Below are 19,460 nucleotides of genomic sequence, written 5' to 3'. Positions count from 1 at the left end.
ATTCCGACACTGCGATCCCTCCCTTCTGCTTTCCTTCAGTGTGCTCTTGGTTGATTGGCCTTGTCTCCTTTGGGCTTTTTAATTAACTGGGAGATGACAGGGGGATTGTAGAGAGGAGGGGTCTGTCAGCAGTTACTAAAGTTAACTAGTTAGGTGCCAACTCCGTGCTCCCCTCCACAACCCATGGTAGCAGTGTCCCCCAGACGGAATCAGAGAAACGGATTTAACGTAAGTACAAAAATCCTCTTTTTGTACCAGTCTCGCCGCCAGGTATTTCTATTTAGGCCTGCATCCTCTGCTTCTGGCACTTCTTGATTTCTCTGAGTTTTCACTCATGTGATCTCTGATTTCCTGGTTCATATAAACTGTGTATTCATGTGATCTTTCACATAATTTCCTGGTTTCAGTCAATTGATTCCTGACACATGACAAACTCTCTCCGCTCTCTAAACCCCACTCTGTGCAGTAATTGCTGCCAGAGTGTCAGGTCTTACCTGCCATAGCTTTCCCTGCTGTTTGCTACATTTTAATCATTACTGTGAATTGACTTAATTTTGCCTCTCGTTTTGAACGTGTCTCTGGGTTGTATCTCACCTGGAACTTGTGCATGTGACCTCGGGCTTCCGCTTGTTACTGACTACTTTTTTCTTTTTTTTCGCTTTTGCCTACTGATTTGGTACCTTCCTCCTAATGACCATTCTTGTGATAGTTCATGGTGAAGAATGAGGTGCCTGTTAGACTCTGCGTCTCGACTCTGCCAGTGCCAATCCTGACTGAGGAACAGGAATCCTATGTTACTAATACTTACCTCTCTGCCAGTGCCAATCCTGACTGAGGAACAGGAATCCTATGTTACGAATACTTACCTCTCCGCGTTCCCCCGACGCTCCGTCGGACCCGGAAGCCGCACTTCCGGGTTCGGCGGTCATGTGATCGCTACCTAGGGCGGTCACATGATCACTATCTAGGGCGGGAAATTCAAAAGTGGACACAGTATAAAAGCATAGCTGTGACACTTGGTGAGTGTCAGAGCAACTTACCAGTTCCTGGCTCCTGATTCCTGTGTCCTCCTTGTTCCTGCTTTCTGTGTGCTTGACCTCCTGTGTACCGACCCGGCTTGCTGACCCTTCTGGATTCCGTTTCTCCCGTGTACCGACCTGGCTTGCTGACCTTCCTGACTGCAAGGAACATACACACAACATTTTTTCCCCCAGCACACTGCTATAGCCAGCAACAGATCTGCCATTTCTACTGTAGATACAAATGCAAAAGTCTTTGTTGCACACATTTGCAAATGTATGTTTAAGCCATCCTGCCACGCCAAGGCGCTTTTGCTAATAGGACCATCCTATTAGCAAAAGCGCCTTGGCGTGGCAGGATGGCTTAAACATACATTTGCAAATGTGTGCAACAAAGACTTTTGCATTTTTATCTACAGTAGAAATGGCAGATCTGTTGCTGGCTATAGCAGTGTGCTGGGGGAAAAAATGTTGTGTGTATGTTCCTTGCAGGATAACCCCACCCTTTCAAGCACCTATTATGGCCTATAATTTGATTTGAGCAGCTTCCACTTTTGTATTTGTCTGAGAGGCATGTTGGTGTCAGTAGCTGAGAGGGGGTACTGGCACTGAATTGCTGTTTGGAGGCTTCTGGGGTACCTCTTTGGTAAGTTGGCTCTCAATTTAAAAACACATATGTATGGCCCAAATAATGGGACTCTCATTGTTTAGAGTAGGACCATCCTATTAGCAAAAGCGCCTTGGCGTGGCAGGATGGCTTAAACATACATTTGCAAATGTGTGCAACAAAGACTTTTGCATTTTTATCTACAGTAGAAATGGCAGATCTGTTGCTGGCTATAGCAGTGTGCTGGGGGAAAAAATGTTGTGTGTATGTTCCTTGCAGGATAACCCCACCCTTTCAAGCACCTATTATGGTCTATAATTTGATTTGAGCAGCTTCCACTTTTGTATTTGTCTGAGAGGCATGTTGGTGTCAGTAGCTGAGAGGGGGTACTGGCACTGAATTGCTGTTTGGAGGCTTCTGGGGTACCTCTTTGGTAAGTTGGCTCTCAATTTAAAAACACATATGTATGGCCCAAATATATGGGACTCTCATTGTTTAGAGTAGGACCATCCTATTAGCAAAAGCGCCTTGGCGTGGCAGGATGGCTTAAACATACATTTGCAAATGTGTGCAACAAAGACTTTTGCATTTTTATCTACAGTAGAAATTGCAGATCTGTTGCTGGCTATAGCAGTGTGCTGGGGGAAAAAATGTTGTGTGTATGTTCCTTGCAGGATAACCCCACCCTTTCAAGCACCTATTATGGCCTATAATTTGATTTGAGCAGCTTCCACTTTTGTATTTGTCTGAGAGGCATGTTGGTGTCAGTAGCTGAGAGGGGGTACTGGCACTGAATTGCTGTTTGGAGGCTTCTGGGGTACCTCTTTGGTAAGTTGGCTCTCAATTTAAAAACACATATGTATGGCCCAAATAATGGGACTCTCATTGTTTAGAGTAGGACCATCCTATTAGCAAAAGCGCCTTGGCGTGGCAGGATGGCTTAAACATACATTTGCAAATGTGTGCAACAAAGACTTTTGCATTTTTATCTACAGTAGAAATGGCAGATCTGTTGCTGGCTATAGCAGTGTGCTGGGGGAAAAAATGTTGTGTGTATGTTCCTTGCAGGATAACCCCACCCTTTCAAGCACCTATTATGGCCTATAATTTGATTTGAGCAGCTTCCACTTTTGTATTTGTCTGAGAGGCATGTTGGTGTCAGTAGCTGAGAGGGGGTACTGGCACTGAATTGCTGTTTGGAGGCTTCTGGGGTACCTCTTTGGTAAGTTGGCTCTCAATTTAAAAACACATATGTATGGCCCAAATAATGGGACTCTCATTGTTTAGAGTAGGACCATCCTATTAGCAAAAGCGCCTTGGCGTGGCAGGATGGCTTAAACATACATTTGCAAATGTGTGCAACAAAGACTTTTGCATTTTTATCTACAGTAGAAATGGCAGATCTGTTGCTGGCTATAGCAGTGTGCTGGGGGAAAAAATGTTGTGTGTATGTTCCTTGCAGGATAACCCCACCCTTTCAAGCACCTATTATGGCCTATAATTTGATTTGAGCAGCTTCCACTTTTGTATTTGTCTGAGAGGCATGTTGGTGTCAGTAGCTGAGAGGGGGTACTGGCACTGAATTGCTGTTTGGAGGCTTCTGGGGTACCTCTTTGGTAAGTTGGCTCTCAATTTAAAAACACATATGTATGGCCCAAATAATGGGACTCTCATTGTTTAGAGTAGGACCATCCTATTAGCAAAAGCGCCTTGGCGTGGCAGGATGGCTTAAACATACATTTGCAAATGTGTGCAACAAAGACTTTTGCATTTTTATCTACAGTAGAAATGGCAGATCTGTTGCTGGCTATAGCAGTGTGCTGGGGGAAAAAATGTTGTGTGTATGTTCCTTGCAGGATAACCCCACCCTTTCAAGCACCTATTATGGTCTATAATTTGATTTGAGCAGCTTCCACTTTTGTATTTGTCTGAGAGGCATGTTGGTGTCAGTAGCTGAGAGGGGGTACTGGCACTGAATTGCTGTTTGGAGGCTTCTGGGGTACCTCTTTGGTAAGTTGGCTCTCAATTTAAAAACACATATGTATGGCCCAAATATATGGGACTCTCATTGTTTAGAGTAGGACCATCCTATTAGCAAAAGCGCCTTGGCGTGGCAGGATGGCTTAAACATACATTTGCAAATGTGTGCAACAAAGACTTTTGCATTTTTATCTACAGTAGAAATGGCAGATCTGTTGCTGACTATAGCAGTGTGCTGGGGGAAAAAATGTTGTGTGTATGTTCCTTGCAGGATAACCCCACCCTTTCAAGCACCTATTATGGCCTATAATTTGATTTGAGCAGCTTCCACTTTTGTATTTGTCTGAGAGGCATGTTGGTGTCAGTAGCTGAGAGGGGGTACTGGCACTGAATTGCTGTTTGGAGGCTTCTGGGGTACCTCTTTGGTAAGTTGGCTCTCAATTTAAAATCACATATGTATGGCCCAAATATATGGGACTCTCATTGTTTAGAGTAGGACCATCCTATTAGCAAAAGCGCCTTGGCGTGGCAGGATGGCTTAAACATACATTTGCAAATGTGTGCAACAAAGACTTTTGCATTTTTATCTACAGTAGAAATGGCAGATCTGTTGCTGGCTATAGCAGTGTGCTGGGGGAAAAAATGTTGTGTGTATGTTCCTTGCAGGATAACCCCACCCTTTCAAGCACCTATTATGGCCTATAATTTGATTTGAGCAGCTTCCACTTTTGTATTTGTCTGAGAGGCATGTTGGTGTCAGTAGCTGAGAGGGGGTACTGGCACTGAATTGCTGTTTGGAGGCTTCTGGGGTACCTCTTTGGTAAGTTGGCTCTCAATTTAAAAACACATATGTATGGCCCAAATATATGGGACTCTCATTGTTTAGAGTAGGACCATCCTATTAGCAAAAGCGCCTTGGCGTGGCAGGATGACTTAAACATACATTTGCAAATGTGTGCAACAAAGACTTTTGCATTTTTATCTACAGTAGAAATGGCAGATCTGTTGCTGACTATAGCAGTGTGCTGGGGGAAAAAATGTTGTGTGTATGTTCCTTGCAGGATAACCCCACCCTTTCAAGCACCTATTATGGCCTATAATTTGATTTGAGCAGCTTCCACTTTTGTATTTGTCTGAGAGGCATGTTGGTGTCAGTAGCTGAGAGGGGGTACTGGCACTGAATTGCTGTTTGGAGGCTTCTGGGGTACCTCTTTGGTAAGTTGGCTCTCAATTTAAAAACACATATGTATGGCCCAAATATATGGGACTCTCATTGTTTAGAGTAGGACCATCCTATTAGCAAAAGCGCCTTGGCGTGGCAGGATGGCTTAAACATACATTTGCAAATGTGTGCAACAAAGACTTTTGCATTTTTATCTACAGTAGAAATGGCAGATCTGTTGCTGGCTATAGCAGTGTGCTGGGGGAAAAAATGTTGTGTGTATGTTCCTTGCAGGATAACCCCACCCTTTCAAGCACCTATTATGGCCTATAATTTGATTTGAGCAGCTTCCACTTTTGTATTTGTCTGAGAGGCATGTTGGTGTCAGTAGCTGAGAGGGGGTACTGGCACTGAATTGCTGTTTGGAGGCTTCTGGGGTACCTCTTTGGTAAGTTGGCTCTCAATTTAAAAACACATATGTATGGCCCAAATAATGGGACTCTCATTGTTTAGAGTAGGACCATCCTATTAGCAAAAGCGCCTTGGCGTGGCAGGATGGCTTAAACATACATTTGCAAATGTGTGCAACAAAGACTTTTGCATTTTTATCTACAGTAGAAATGGCAGATCTGTTGCTGGCTATAGCAGTGTGCTGGGGGAAAAAATGTTGTGTGTATGTTCCTTGCAGGATAACCCCACCCTTTCAAGCACCTATTATGGTCTATAATTTGATTTGAGCAGCTTCCACTTTTGTATTTGTCTGAGAGGCATGTTGGTGTCAGTAGCTGAGAGGGGGTACTGGCACTGAATTGCTGTTTGGAGGCTTCTGGGGTACCTCTTTGGTAAGTTGGCTCTCAATTTAAAAACACATATGTATGGCCCAAATATATGGGACTCTCATTGTTTAGAGTAGGACCATCCTATTAGCAAAAGCGCCTTGGCGTGGCAGGATGGCTTAAACATACATTTGCAAATGTGTGCAACAAAGACTTTTGCATTTTTATCTACAGTAGAAATGGCAGATCTGTTGCTGACTATAGCAGAGTGCTGGGGGAAAAAATGTTGTGTGTATGTTCCTTGCAGGATAACCCCACCCTTTCAAGCACCTATTATGGCCTATAATTTGATTTGAGCAGCTTCCACTTTTGTATTTGTCTGAGAGGCATGTTGGTGTCAGTAGCTGAGAGGGGGTACTGGCACTGAATTGCTGTTTGGAGGCTTCTGGGGTACCTCTTTGGTAAGTTGGCTCTCAATTTAAAATCACATATGTATGGCCCAAATATATGGGACTCTCATTGTTTAGAGTAGGACCATCCTATTAGCAAAAGCGCCTTGGCGTGGCAGGATGGCTTAAACATACATTTGCAAATGTGTGCAACAAAGACTTTTGCATTTTTATCTACAGTAGAAATGGCAGATCTGTTGCTGGCTATAGCAGTGTGCTGGGGGAAAAAATGTTGTGTGTATGTTCCTTGCAGGATAACCCCACCCTTTCAAGCACCTATTATGGCCTATAATTTGATTTGAGCAGCTTCCACTTTTGTATTTGTCTGAGAGGCATGTTGGTGTCAGTAGCTGAGAGGGGGTACTGGCACTGAATTGCTGTTTGGAGGCTTCTGGGGTACCTCTTTGGTAAGTTGGCTCTCAATTTAAAAACACATATGTATGGCCCAAATATATGGGACTCTCATTGTTTAGAGTAGGACCATCCTATTAGCAAAAGCGCCTTGGCGTGGCAGGATGGCTTAAACATACATTTGCAAATGTGTGCAACAAAGACTTTTGCATTTTTATCTACAGTAGAAATGGCAGATCTGTTGCTGGCTATAGCAGTGTGCTGGGGGAAAAAATGTTGTGTGTATGTTCCTTGCAGGATAACCCCACCCTTTCAAGCACCTATTATGGCCTATAATTTGATTTGAGCAGCTTCCACTTTTGTATTTGTCTGAGAGGCATGTTGGTGTCAGTAGCTGAGAGGGGGTACTGGCACTGAATTGCTGTTTGGAGGCTTCTGGGGTACCTCTTTGGTAAGTTGGCTCTCAATTTAAAAACACATATGTATGGCCCAAATAATGGGACTCTCATTGTTTAGAGTAGGACCATCCTATTAGCAAAAGCGCCTTGGCGTGGCAGGATGGCTTAAACATACATTTGCAAATGTGTGCAACAAAGACTTTTGCATTTTTATCTACAGTAGAAATGGCAGATCTGTTGCTGGCTATAGCAGTGTGCTGGGGGAAAAAATGTTGTGTGTATGTTCCTTGCAGGATAACCCCACCCTTTCAAGCACCTATTATGGCCTATAATTTGATTTGAGCAGCTTCCACTTTTGTATTTGTCTGAGAGGCATGTTGGTGTCAGTAGCTGAGAGGGGGTACTGGCACTGAATTGCTGTTTGGAGGCTTCTGGGGTACCTCTTTGGTAAGTTGGCTCTCAATTTAAAAACACATATGTATGGCCCAAATATATGGGACTCTCATTGTTTAGAGTAGGACCATCCTATTAGCAAAAGCGCCTTGGCGTGGCAGGATGGCTTAAACATACATTTGCAAATGTGTGCAACAAAGACTTTTGCATTTTTATCTACAGTAGAAATGGCAGATCTGTTGCTGACTATAGCAGTGTGCTGGGGGAAAAAATGTTGTGTGTATGTTCCTTGCAGGATAACCCCACCCTTTCAAGCACCTATTATGGCCTATAATTTGATTTGAGCAGCTTCCACTTTTGTATTTGTCTGAGAGGCATGTTGGTGTCAGTAGCTGAGAGGGGGTACTGGCACTGAATTGCTGTTTGGAGGCTTCTGGGGTACCTCTTTGGTAAGTTGGCTCTCAATTTAAAAACACATATGTATGGCCCAAATATATGGGACTCTCATTGTTTAGAGTAGGACCATCCTATTAGCAAAAGCGCCTTGGCGTGGCAGGATGGCTTAAACATACATTTGCAAATGTGTGCAACAAAGACTTTTGCATTTTTATCTACAGTAGAAATGGCAGATCTGTTGCTGGCTATAGCAGTGTGCTGGGGAAAAAATGTTGTGTGTATGTTCCTTGCAGGATAACCCCACCCTTTCAAGCACCTATTATGGCCTATAATTTGATTTGAGCAGCTTCCACTTTTGTATTTGTCTGAGAGGCATGTTGGTGTCAGTAGCTGAGAGGGGGTACTGGCACTGAATTGCTGTTTGGAGGCTTCTGGGGTACCTCTTTGGTAAGTTGGCTCTCAATTTAAAAACACATATGTATGGCCCAAATATATGGGACTCTCATTGTTTAGAGTAGGACCATCCTATTAGCAAAAGCACCTTGGCGTGGCAGGATGGCTTAAACATACATTTGCAAATGTGTGCAACAAAGACTTTTGCATTTTTATCTACAGTAGAAATGGCAGATCTGTTGCTGGCTATAGCAGTGTGCTGGGGGAAAAAATGTTGTGTGTATGTTCCTTGCAGGATAACCCCACCCTTTCAAGCACCTATTATGGCCTATAATTTGATTTGAGCAGCTTCCACTTTTGTATTTGTCTGAGAGGCATGTTGGTGTCAGTAGCTGAGAGGGGGTACTGGCACTGAATTGCTGTTTGGAGGCTTCTGGGGTACCTCTTTGGTAAGTTGGCTCTCAATTTAAAAACACATATGTATGGCCCAAATATATGGGACTCTCATTGTTTAGAGTAGGACCATCCTATTAGCAAAAGCGCCTTGGCGTGGCAGGATGGCTTAAACATACATTTGCAAATGTGTGCAACAAAGACTTTTGCATTTTTATCTACAGTAGAAATGGCAGATCTGTTGCTGGCTATAGCAGTGTGCTGGGGGAAAAAATGTTGTGTGTATGACCTTCCTGACTGCCTGTGCTCCTGACCCGGATTGTCTCACGATTCTCTCTCTGTACGTTTATCTGCCATTCCTGTGAACCGACCCGGCTAGCTGACCACGCATCTGTTCTTGTGACCCGTGTACCAACCCAGTTTGATTGACTCCGAGATTGCCTTCTGATTCTGTCTGCATTGCCTGCCTTTGTACCTACCCGGCCTGTCCGACTATTCTCATCTGCTCCTATTCCGCTGTACTACATCTTGGGGCAAACCTGAGGACCGCGACCTGCGACTCCTCGCAGCAAAGCCCATCCCGCCTTGCGGCGGTTCTTGGTGAATACCGGGGAGATCGTTAGACTCCGCACCTCAGGTAAGCCAGCGCTAATCAAGATTAGTAGTGTATCCAGTAATCCGTAACAGTTTGCTCTGACAATGGATCCAGCGGCTAAAGATCTACTGGAGCATTTAGTGGGAAGAATGGACAAACAGGAGGCGAACCAAGAGCAACTTTTAAAATTCCTCCAGAGCTGATCTACCTGGCTGGACGTTGTTCAGAACACCTTAGTGGCCGCCGGACCTCCTACACCAGTGAGTGCAGCGCCGGACCCTCCTCCTGCAGCAGCAGCTTCTTCCTCCCAATTGCGGATACCTAATCCGCCTAAGTTTGATGGAGACCCTAAACTTTGCAGAGGATTCTTGAACCAATGCTCCATTCAATTTGAACTGTTACCCGGGAATTTTCCTTCTGAGAAGGCTAAGGTGGCCTACGTAATTTCGCTGCTGTCTGGTCAAGCCTTAGCATGGGCGTCTCCGTTGTGGGAGAGAAATGATCCCATCCTGCATAACCTTTCCACCTTCCTGTCCACCTTCAAGAAGATCTTTGATGAACCAGGAAGGGTCTCCAACGCAGCTACCGGGTTATTGCGTCTTTGCCAAGGCAACCAGTCTGTGGGTCAGTATGCGGTTCACTTCAGAACTATGGCCTCTGAGCTACATTTGAACGACAAGGCTCTTGTGGCCACATTCTGGCAGGGTCTTTCCAATCGGATTAAAGACGAGCTGGTGTCCCAAGAACTCCCTACATCTCTGGATGATCTCATCTCTCTCTGCGTTAAGATTGACTTACGTTTTAAGGAGCGTAATTCCGACAGGGAACAATCTTGACGTAGAATGATCCGTTTGGCTCCTAATTTCCAGACACCTGTTCTTCCACCCAAGGAACCAATGCAATTAGGGAGGACCCGCCTGTCGGCCGAAGAGAGGGAGAGAAGATTCCGGAACAAGTTATGTTTATATTGTGGAGAGAGCGGTCATCTTCTGAACTCTTGTCCGAAACGTCCGGGAAACGACAGGGCCTAACGTGTTCGGGAACTGTGTCGTTAGGCCTCCTTATTCCATCTCCCTCAGTTTCTTATAGTAATGATTGTGTCACCATTCCCATTTCTTTACAGTCTGGACGATATACTTTTTCTCAGTCCGCACTCCTTGACTCCGGAGCTGCTGGGAATTTCATTTCTGTTGCCTTGGTAAAACAATTCTCCATCCCCACGCAAGCTTTAGAACAACCTATCTCCCTTTTGGCCATCGATGGGGGAAGAATTGCTGTAGGATCCATCTTTTTGACGCACAACTCCTCTTCGTCTTCAGATTGGAGTACTTCATCAGGAGAGTATCTCCTTCTTCGTAATCTATAAATCTACTAATCCGGTTATCCTTGGACTTCCGTGGCTTGGTCTCCATTCCCCTAACGTGGACTGGCAGTCCGGCCATATCTTATCTTGGGGACAACATTGTTTTAATCATTGCCTATCAAAGGTAGTTCCCAAGGAGGATCCCAAATGCCACTCCTTCCTGAACCCTACCAAATCTTTTCCGATGTCTTTTGTGAACAGGAGGCCACGAAACTCCCCTCCACATAGAATTTGGGACTGTAACATAGATCTCAATTCCTGGCAAACCAATACCCCGAGGCAGAGTGTATCCACTTTCCGTTCCTGAATCCAAGGCCATGGAGGACTATGTCCAAGATAATCTGGGAAAAGGCTTTACCCGAAAATCCTCTTCTCCTGCTGGGGCAGGCTTTTTCTTTGTGAAGAAGAAAGACGGGGGCCTCCGCCCTTGTATTGATTATGGAGGCCTAAATGCCATCACCGTAAAAAATCTGTACCCCTTACCACTAATCTCAGAATTATTTGATCGTATAAAGGGGGCTACCATCTTTTCTAAATTGGACCTCAGAGGAGCCTATAACCTGGTGCGCATTAAGGAGGGGGGTGAGTGGAAGACAGCCTTCAACACTCGGGACGGTCACTTTGAATACTTGGTCATGCCTTTTGGGTTGTGCAATGCCCCGGCTGTTTTTCAAGGTTTCATGAACGAACTCTTTCAAGACCTATTATATCAATGCGTGGTCATCTACCTAGATGATATCCTCATCTTCTCCCAAGACTTAGTATTACATCGCAAATATGTCTTGGAGGTTCTGTCTCGTATTAGAAAGAATCATCTATCTTGTAAATTAGAAAAATGTATCTTTGAACAGAGACAAGTTCCTTTCTTAGTTTATATCATCTCCGGCACTGGATTTCAAATGGATCCTACCAAGTTAAGAGCCATACTAGATTGGCCTCAACCCTCAGGCCTTAAAGCTACACAACGGTTCCTAGGGTTCTCCAATTACTATCGCCAGTTCATTAAAGGATACTCTACCTTGGTGGCACCCATCACTGCCTTAACCCGTAAGTCTGCGAATGCCAACGTATGGTCTGAAGAGGCCACCCAAGCCTTTGCTACCTTAAAATCTCTCTTTTCCTCAGCACCCATCCTCCAACAACCTGACTGTTCTCGCCCTTTCATTCTAGAGGTGGACGCATCCTCTGTAGGTATGGGAGCAGTACTCTCTCAACGAGATTCTACCGGTAAACTACGTCCGTGCGGATTCTTTTCCCGTCGCCTGCTACCTGCGGAAAAAAACTACAGTACCGGTGACAAGGAGCTCCTGGCCATCAAATTGGCTCTTTATGAATGGAGGCATCTCCTAGAAGGAGTACAGTTTTCTATCACTATCTATACTGATCACAAGAAATTGCTATATTTACGTACTGCACGCTGCCTAAATCCTCGACAAGCAAGATGGTCCTTATTTTTTTCCCGATTTGACTTCAACATTTCCTTCCGTTCTGGATCTAAAAATATCAAGGCAGATGCTCTATCTCGCTCATTTGATCCTGCTGACTCGGAACCCTTGGAGGAGAATAAATTTATTCTGGACCCTAGTCGAATTTTGGCAGCAACACATATCAAAAGAAGCTGTCCTCCAGGCAAGACCTTCATTTCTGCACCTCTTCGCATCAAACTCCTACAATGGGCTCATCGTTCTCTCTTCTCAGGTCATGCTGGCATTCGCAAGACTTGGGCCCTGTTATCTCGCAACTACTGGTGGCCTTCCATGCGGGAAGATGTAAGGAGGTTTGTGTCTTCATGTTCCATATGTGCCCAACACAAGACCCCCAGGAGGAGGCCTTATGGTCATTTACTTCCATTACCAGTTCCTGATTACCCGTGGTCACAAATCTCCATGGATTTCATTACGGATCTACCCCCCCTCCAAGTCTTGTACGGTGGTCCTAGTGGTCACGGACCGCTTTTCAAAAAATGCCCACTTCATTCCCTTGAGAGGTCTTCCATCTTCCTCCTTGTTAGCTGATATTTTCATTAAAGAGATATTCTGCCTTCATGGTTGTCCTCATCACATTGTCTCCGATCGAGGATCTCAGTTTATATCCAAGTTTTGGAGAGCCTTTTGTCACAAATCTGGAATCAAGCTTGATTTTTCCACGGCATATCACCCCCAGTCTAATGGCCTCACAGAGAGAACCACCCAGGAATTGGAGAAATTCTTAAGAATATTCATTTCTGCCAATCAACACAACTGGGTGGATCTCCTTCCATGGGCTGAGTTTGCCCATAATAACCATTTCCACGAGGCTCTCTCTAATTCTCCTTTTTTCGCTCTCTATGGCTGTCATCCTAGATTACCCACCGTTTCCCAAATTTCTGCTTCTGAAGTCCCAGCAGTGGACTTATTATTTCGCAACTTCTCGCATATCTTGGAACAAACCAAATCAAGTAGAAAAGCCATCACTCGTTCTAGGGAAGCCTATGCTAAAAGGAGAAGAGTCGGCCCTAATTTCTCCATCAGTGATAAAGTTTGGCTGTCTACACAGAACATTCGTTTAAAAGTTCTCAGCAAGAAATTTGCTCCCAGGTTTATTGGTCTGTTTACCATCTCTGAGATCATCAATCCAGTAGCTTTCCACGTTCTCTACGTATCCCAGATGTTTTTCATGTGTCATTGCTGAAACCAGTGGTTACTAACAAGTTTTCCACCCCTCCTAGGGCTCCTCCTCCTGTTATTATTCAGAATCATGGTGAATATGAAGTAAGACAAATCCTGGACTCCCGTTAGAACAGAGGTGCCGTACAATTCCTAGTAGACTGGAAAGGATATGGTCCCGTGGAACGCTCCTGGGTAAGAGCAATCGACCTTCATGCCCCCCGTCTACTCAAACTCTTTCATAAAAGATTTCCCTGTAAACCTGTGTAGGTGTCCGGAGTCCACCTTTAAGATAGAGGGTACTGTTACGAATACTTACCTCTCCGCGTTCCCCTGCCGCTCTGTCTGACCCGGAAGCACACTTGGTGAGTGTCAGAGCAACTTACCAGTTCCTGGCTCCTGATTCCTGTGTCCTCCTTGTTCCTGCTTCCTGTGTGCTTGACCTCCTGTGTACCGACCCGGCTTGCTGACCCTTCTGGATTCCGTTTCTCCCGTGTACCGACCTGGCTTGCTGACCTTCCTGTTCTTGTGACCCGTGTACCGACCCGGTTTGATTGACTCCGAGATTGCCTTCTGATTCTGTCTGCATTGCCTGCCTGTGTACCTACCTGGCCTATCCGACTATTCTCATCTGCTCCTATTCCGCTGTACTACATCTTGGGGCAAACCTGAGGACCGCGACCTGCGACTCCTGGCAGCAAAGCCCATCCCGCCTTGCGGCAGTTCTTGGTGAATACCGGGGAGATCGTTAGACTCCGCACCTCAGGTAAGCCAGCGCTAATCAAGATTAGTAGTGTATCCAGTAATCCGTAACATCCTATTCCCTCAGTTTGAAGCATGGCAGTACACTCTGGCCAATTGATTCCACTGGTAATCTGTTGCTCGTACCCCTTTACAACAGTTGATTGGACATGATAAAAAAATTGAATGTCCAGTTATCGAATAAGTTTTGTTTATTGCAATAGTGCTGCCCATCAATTTAGATGGCACAGTTAAAGAGACACAGCAGTACAAATCATATACCATCTGCTCATGTACCATATAAGGAAAAACAATTAGCTGTGAAATAGAACACCTCACAAGGGTTTATAATGTTAAAAACAGATATGTGTGTAAGGTAACCCTCCTATATGTGTGAGTAACGATTTGTGTGTAATGTAACCCTCAGAGGGTTACATTACACACAAGAGACATAAAAGCAGATTTCAACTGTTACACACTATTATTAACCTGGTGACCCTCAAATTATAACCCTTACATTGCCTTCTCAGACGTGTAGAGAGGCAGAGAAGTAATAAAAACCAACTTAAGCAGTGCCTCCAAGGTCTCTCTCAGCAACTCGATGCTCTGCAGCTAGTCTTAAGTGTCTGTGCCAATCCCTCTCCTTCAGTGCCTGAAGCACCACCGGGTGGAACAGCAGCGCCTCAACTCCGTATTACATACCCACCAAAATATGATGGAGACCCCAAGAATTGCATGAGATTTCTCAGTCAATGTCTCATTCATTCTGAGATGCTTCCTGGGAATTTTGTGTCTGAAAAAGCTAAAGTAGCCTTTATTATTTCCCTCTTCACGGGTCAGACTTTAGATTCGGCCTTGCCTCTCTGGGAGTGAGACCATCCTCTCCTCCAGAATTTCGCAAGCCTTTCGCAAGACTTTCGATTATCCTGGTCGAGTCTCTACTGCAGGAGCCAGCCTCCTGTGTTTACATCAAGGTACACAAAGCCTTGATCAGTAAACAATTCAGTTTCAGACACTAGCGTTAAAATTGAATCTGAACAATGGCGTTCTGGTGGCCACCTTTTGGATAGGTTGGAAGGCGCTGTCTGATTATCATATATAGAGCAAAATCCACATAATATGTGATTTATGCTGAACTTGTACTGTATATTCCACTAGGGATCTACGATGAGCTTGTAATAAATCAACCCTCATGGCAGTGGCATACACCAGTAAGGACCCCCCCAATATCTAGCTGGACTGATTTAGGGAAAATATTCATTAGCAAGATCAGGACACTATTAACTGGCACTTGCTTAACCCTTCCTTACACTTTCTCATCACCCTGCCCCCCTTTTTCATTATAAAAGCCATTAATGACAACCTATTACCAAGTAATTGTCACTTATTTAGTGAGGGTAATAAAAAGTAACAAAGGAAGGGTATTTGTCTTAGGCCTTTTGGTGGGGGTAGGGCTGGCTCAACACACAGAACTAGGGATGCCCTGTCGGTGAGGGTATAGCTTTATATAAAAGACCTTTCCATTTCTTCCCCCATTCACATGGTGATTGTTCAATTACATTGAAAGGTATTAGCAGGGCAAGTTCATATATAAGGAGTATACATGAAAATGCAGTGTCACTTTCTTTGTAAGTAATGTACATACTTAATGAGCCACTTGAAGGATAAGTGGGCTGCCTAAAATCAAAATCTGCTGGCTTCTCCTCTAAAGCTGGGTACACACTACAGAATTTTCCACCAAATTTATGTGCCGATCGATTTTACATCTGATCGATAGTCCGATCGCTTGGTCCATGGACTGCATACACACTAGCCTTGTTTTAGACAATAAAGGGAAGAGTGGCCGTCCCGTTGGGGACTTTTTACAGCCATGTTGTCGTGAGCAATAATTTTAATTTCGTACACACTGAAGCATCATTTGCGGGGCATGTAATGATATACCAAAGACATTAGCATAAAGGGGCATAGCTTTCACTGTAGTTAACACCCAAAGCCACATAAAAAGAGAAGGCAACACTGTCTCTTCATTTTTTCCTATAAAAAGTTTATTACCAAACATAAAATTTAGAGAAAACATTTAACTGGTAAAGTGCAATGCAATAATTATTCCCTAGCTGATTGGTCCAGAGCAGAAACGAACGCCCATGTCTGAGTGTATAAAATGACAGGAGCCTGTCTAGCTCCGAGGAGCGTGAGAAGATGGCGAGTGAGGAGAAGGTGTCAGTGGGAGTTGCGGGTGAGGAGAAGGTGTCAGTGGGAGGGGCAGCTATGGAGACGGAGACTGAGTCAGAGGTGGTGCTGGAAGGGCCAAAAAATATTGAAAAAGTTAAGGTGGGGGATGGAGATGCTCAAGAAGAGCAAAGAGCAAATCCAATGAGCCCAAGAGAGGTGGAGATGATTGTAAAAGTACTGGACCAGTACGACTACGACATTAAAAAAGGTCAGTAGCACATGTAGTGTACCTGTTTGAAGGACTTTAATTCATTCTAGTTTCACACGAAGCAATCTAAACGCCTAATCTGTAACATAGATTTTTTTTTGGCAGAACAAAGAATTAATGGTGAGAAGGCCTGTTTAGATACCACTGATACCACTAATGTAACACCTGTTATCAAACAAGAAAAAATTGATGTTGAATCCCAAGATATGAAAGAAGTTATACACAAAGGTATTTCAGTGAACATGTATAGACAACTAAATGCTTTGGTCACATACCGGTACTGTTATAATTAACCAAAATGGCGCCTGTTTTCCAGAATATATGGAGGTTAAGCCGCTATTATTGTGATTGCGCCACAGGGACCACAACATAAACTGATCCCGAGCAGTGTGCAAGGTGAGCAAATGAGAGTATTTCTGGTGTTGGATATAAATTACAGATATAGAAGTTTAATAGTGAACATTTTTTATTTCCTTGTTTCGTAGGTAAAGAAATCAAAGGGAAAAGAATCCCAAGCGACAGCAAGAAAAACCTTGATAAAAATTTTGCTGAAATGTGTATGCTATTTGGAACTGTTCTACCACAAACCAGTAGCACCTTTAAAGTGTAATACTATTTTTTTCACTTGTCATATGTGACCCAGAGTTTTCGTACATCGAGAAGAGAAGGACAAGAGGAAGAGAACAGAAGAAGGAAAGAGTGTGAGAGGAAGGATGAAAAGTGACTAGATCCAATGTAAGAGAAGGAAGAAGCCCTAGAAAGGAATGAAGTAATAGAAATGAGTTATGTAAAGGGTGGACATGCCTGAAAGACGGATAACCACGGGTCCCAGACCTTGGTGAAGGCTCTAGAGGAGTTGCGAATAATACTGATCATATATTCCATCCGTTGAGTCTGCCAGACTCAATTATGGACTGCATGGAGGGAGGGGATTACAGTCACCAGTCTGCCGCTATTTGGCAAGTAGCTGCCGAGAGAATGTGCCTGATTAATTTATTCTGACGTCGGGTTGCTGAGGGAGCTGCCACAGTAAGGAGGAAGAATTTAGGCTCCAGGGGAATGTTCACCTGAAGAATTGAGTTAATCAAGCCTTTGATCTCAACCTAGAAGCTTAACAAATTTGGGCACGTCCGCCATATATGGAGGAACGTGCCCTCATGGGAGCACCCCCGCCAACACAGGTCAGACGAGTCAGGGATGATTCTACGGAGACGCGAAGGCATATAGTACCAGTGGTATAGCACCTTATAGATGTTCTCTTTAATTCTAACACAGATAGAACTAGAGGCAGCATTCTCGTAAATTTGAGACCATTCCTCATCTAACAGCTCTTCACCAAGGTCATGCTAATTCATGGGGGGCTCTAAGATTCGAGTTGGAAGAAGCAAGCTCATAATAGAGAGTAGAGATTAGACCTTTTGTTGAGGATTGGCGTAAGAGTGATTCAATGCTAGAGAGGGGGCGGGATGACAGGCGGTCCTTGACAACACTATGAAAGTCACGTAGTTGCAGAAACTGGTAAAAGTGCTTTGAGGGAATGTGGATACATGATTGAATTTCAAAGAATTGCGGAAAAGTTGCGGAGATGGTTAGGTGATTGAGATAACTGACTCCCCCCCCCCCCCCCCCCCCCGAGTGCCAGGGCAGAAATGAGCTAGGATGAATTCCTGGAATAAAATCCGGGGAATTAAATAACAGTATGACCAGGGAGGGATGAGGCGACAGACCAAATTTCTGATATGATGAGTCCCAAATGGACAAAGAATGTTATAAAACTGGATGAAGTAAAAAGCGTGTGGGACGTCGGGAGCTTGGGTGCCAAATGAGAGAAGATAAAGAGAGCAGCCCCAGACCCTCGGCTTCTATTTTAGACCAAACTCTAGCTTCTATCGGACCAGACTATAAGACACACTGAGCGAGTTGGGCGGAGAGATAGTATCTTTGGAAGTAAGGAATCCCCAAGCCCCCTCCCTGCGGGGATCTCTGAAGAACCATAAGTCGAACTCGGGGCCATCTACCCGACCAAACAAATCTGGTAACATGGAATTGGAGGAATTTAAAGACATAAGGTAGGATACGAATAGGAAGAGTCTGGAAGAAATAAAGCAATCTGGGCAGGATATACATTTTGACGGCATTAATGCAACCAATCTAAGAGATGTAGCGTTGAGACCAAGTTGTTAGGTCTGATTTTATTTGGTTAAGGATGCAGGGAAAATTGGCTTTGAAAAGGTATCGGTAGGGATTCGTAATGAAAACACCCAAATATTTAATTTTGTGGAGGCCCCATTGGAAAGGAAAAGAGCGCTCTAGTAACACTTTGTCAGCATCAGGAATATTAAAGTCCAAAACCTCTGTCTTGTCTGGGTTGATCTTACAGCCTGAAAAATAGCCATATAGGTCTAGCTCAGCTAAGAGAGAGGTACCGACGATTTGGGGTGAGTAATGGTCAACAAAACATTGTCCGCATAAAGCGCAACCTTATGAGTAGAGGGGCCCACCTGTATAACCGATATTTCACGGTTATCTCGGATCCTAGCAGCCAATGGCTCAATAACAAGAGCAAATATAAGTGGGGAGAGGGGGCAGCCTTGGCGAGTGCCATTCATAATGGGGAAAGGCGTCGAGGTCAGGCCATTAGCAGAAACAGTAGCCGAGGGGGATTAATAGAGGGCTAATATACCTTTCAGGCATCTGTCTGTGAACTCCATCGCTCGAAGCACGCGTTGAGCGCCAGGAGGAGGGAAGAAACTAAACTGTCTTTAAAGCCAAGGACACTACAGGTTTTTCACTCAATAATCGTGCCAATCACATGATAAACGACTGTACGCATTAGTATGTGCACTCCCACAATCATGTTTTATTGTAACAAGCACATTGTATCGTTTGATTTGATTTTACAAACTGACTAAAAATCAGTATCAACAATGGAATGGTGTTAGGCAAATTCTGAAGTGTGTATGCGCTCACAACCAGCAGGGCCGGATAAAGATACTGTAGGCCCCTGGGCTAGGGGTACCCCATTTTTTATTTCCCCAGGCCCAGCCATAATCTTTTTGAATATATTAAAATATATTTTTTTGTGTTATATTTCTCTCTTTTTGCCCCCCAGTCATAATGATCTCCCCCCTAGCCATAATGTATTATCTCTGCTCATCGCTCCTTCTCTACCCCCTCCCCACCACCCCGAGCACTCACCTCCTAACTACTTGTGGTCCACTGGTCCTCCTCACCATCCTCTTCACTGCAGCAGGCGTCCTTTAGTCACTGTAGGTGCGGGCGCAGTGCTCGGTAATCTCCTTAGTCAGGAGATCTTGTGAGAGTGAGACTATTACTCATAGTCTCACTCTCACGAGATA

This window comes from Mixophyes fleayi, chromosome 3 (genome assembly GCF_038048845.1).
Source record: "Mixophyes fleayi isolate aMixFle1 chromosome 3, aMixFle1.hap1, whole genome shotgun sequence".
In the NCBI taxonomy this organism is placed as follows: domain Eukaryota; kingdom Metazoa; phylum Chordata; class Amphibia; order Anura; family Limnodynastidae; genus Mixophyes; species Mixophyes fleayi.
Note: the sequence above shows the minus strand (reverse complement) of the source record.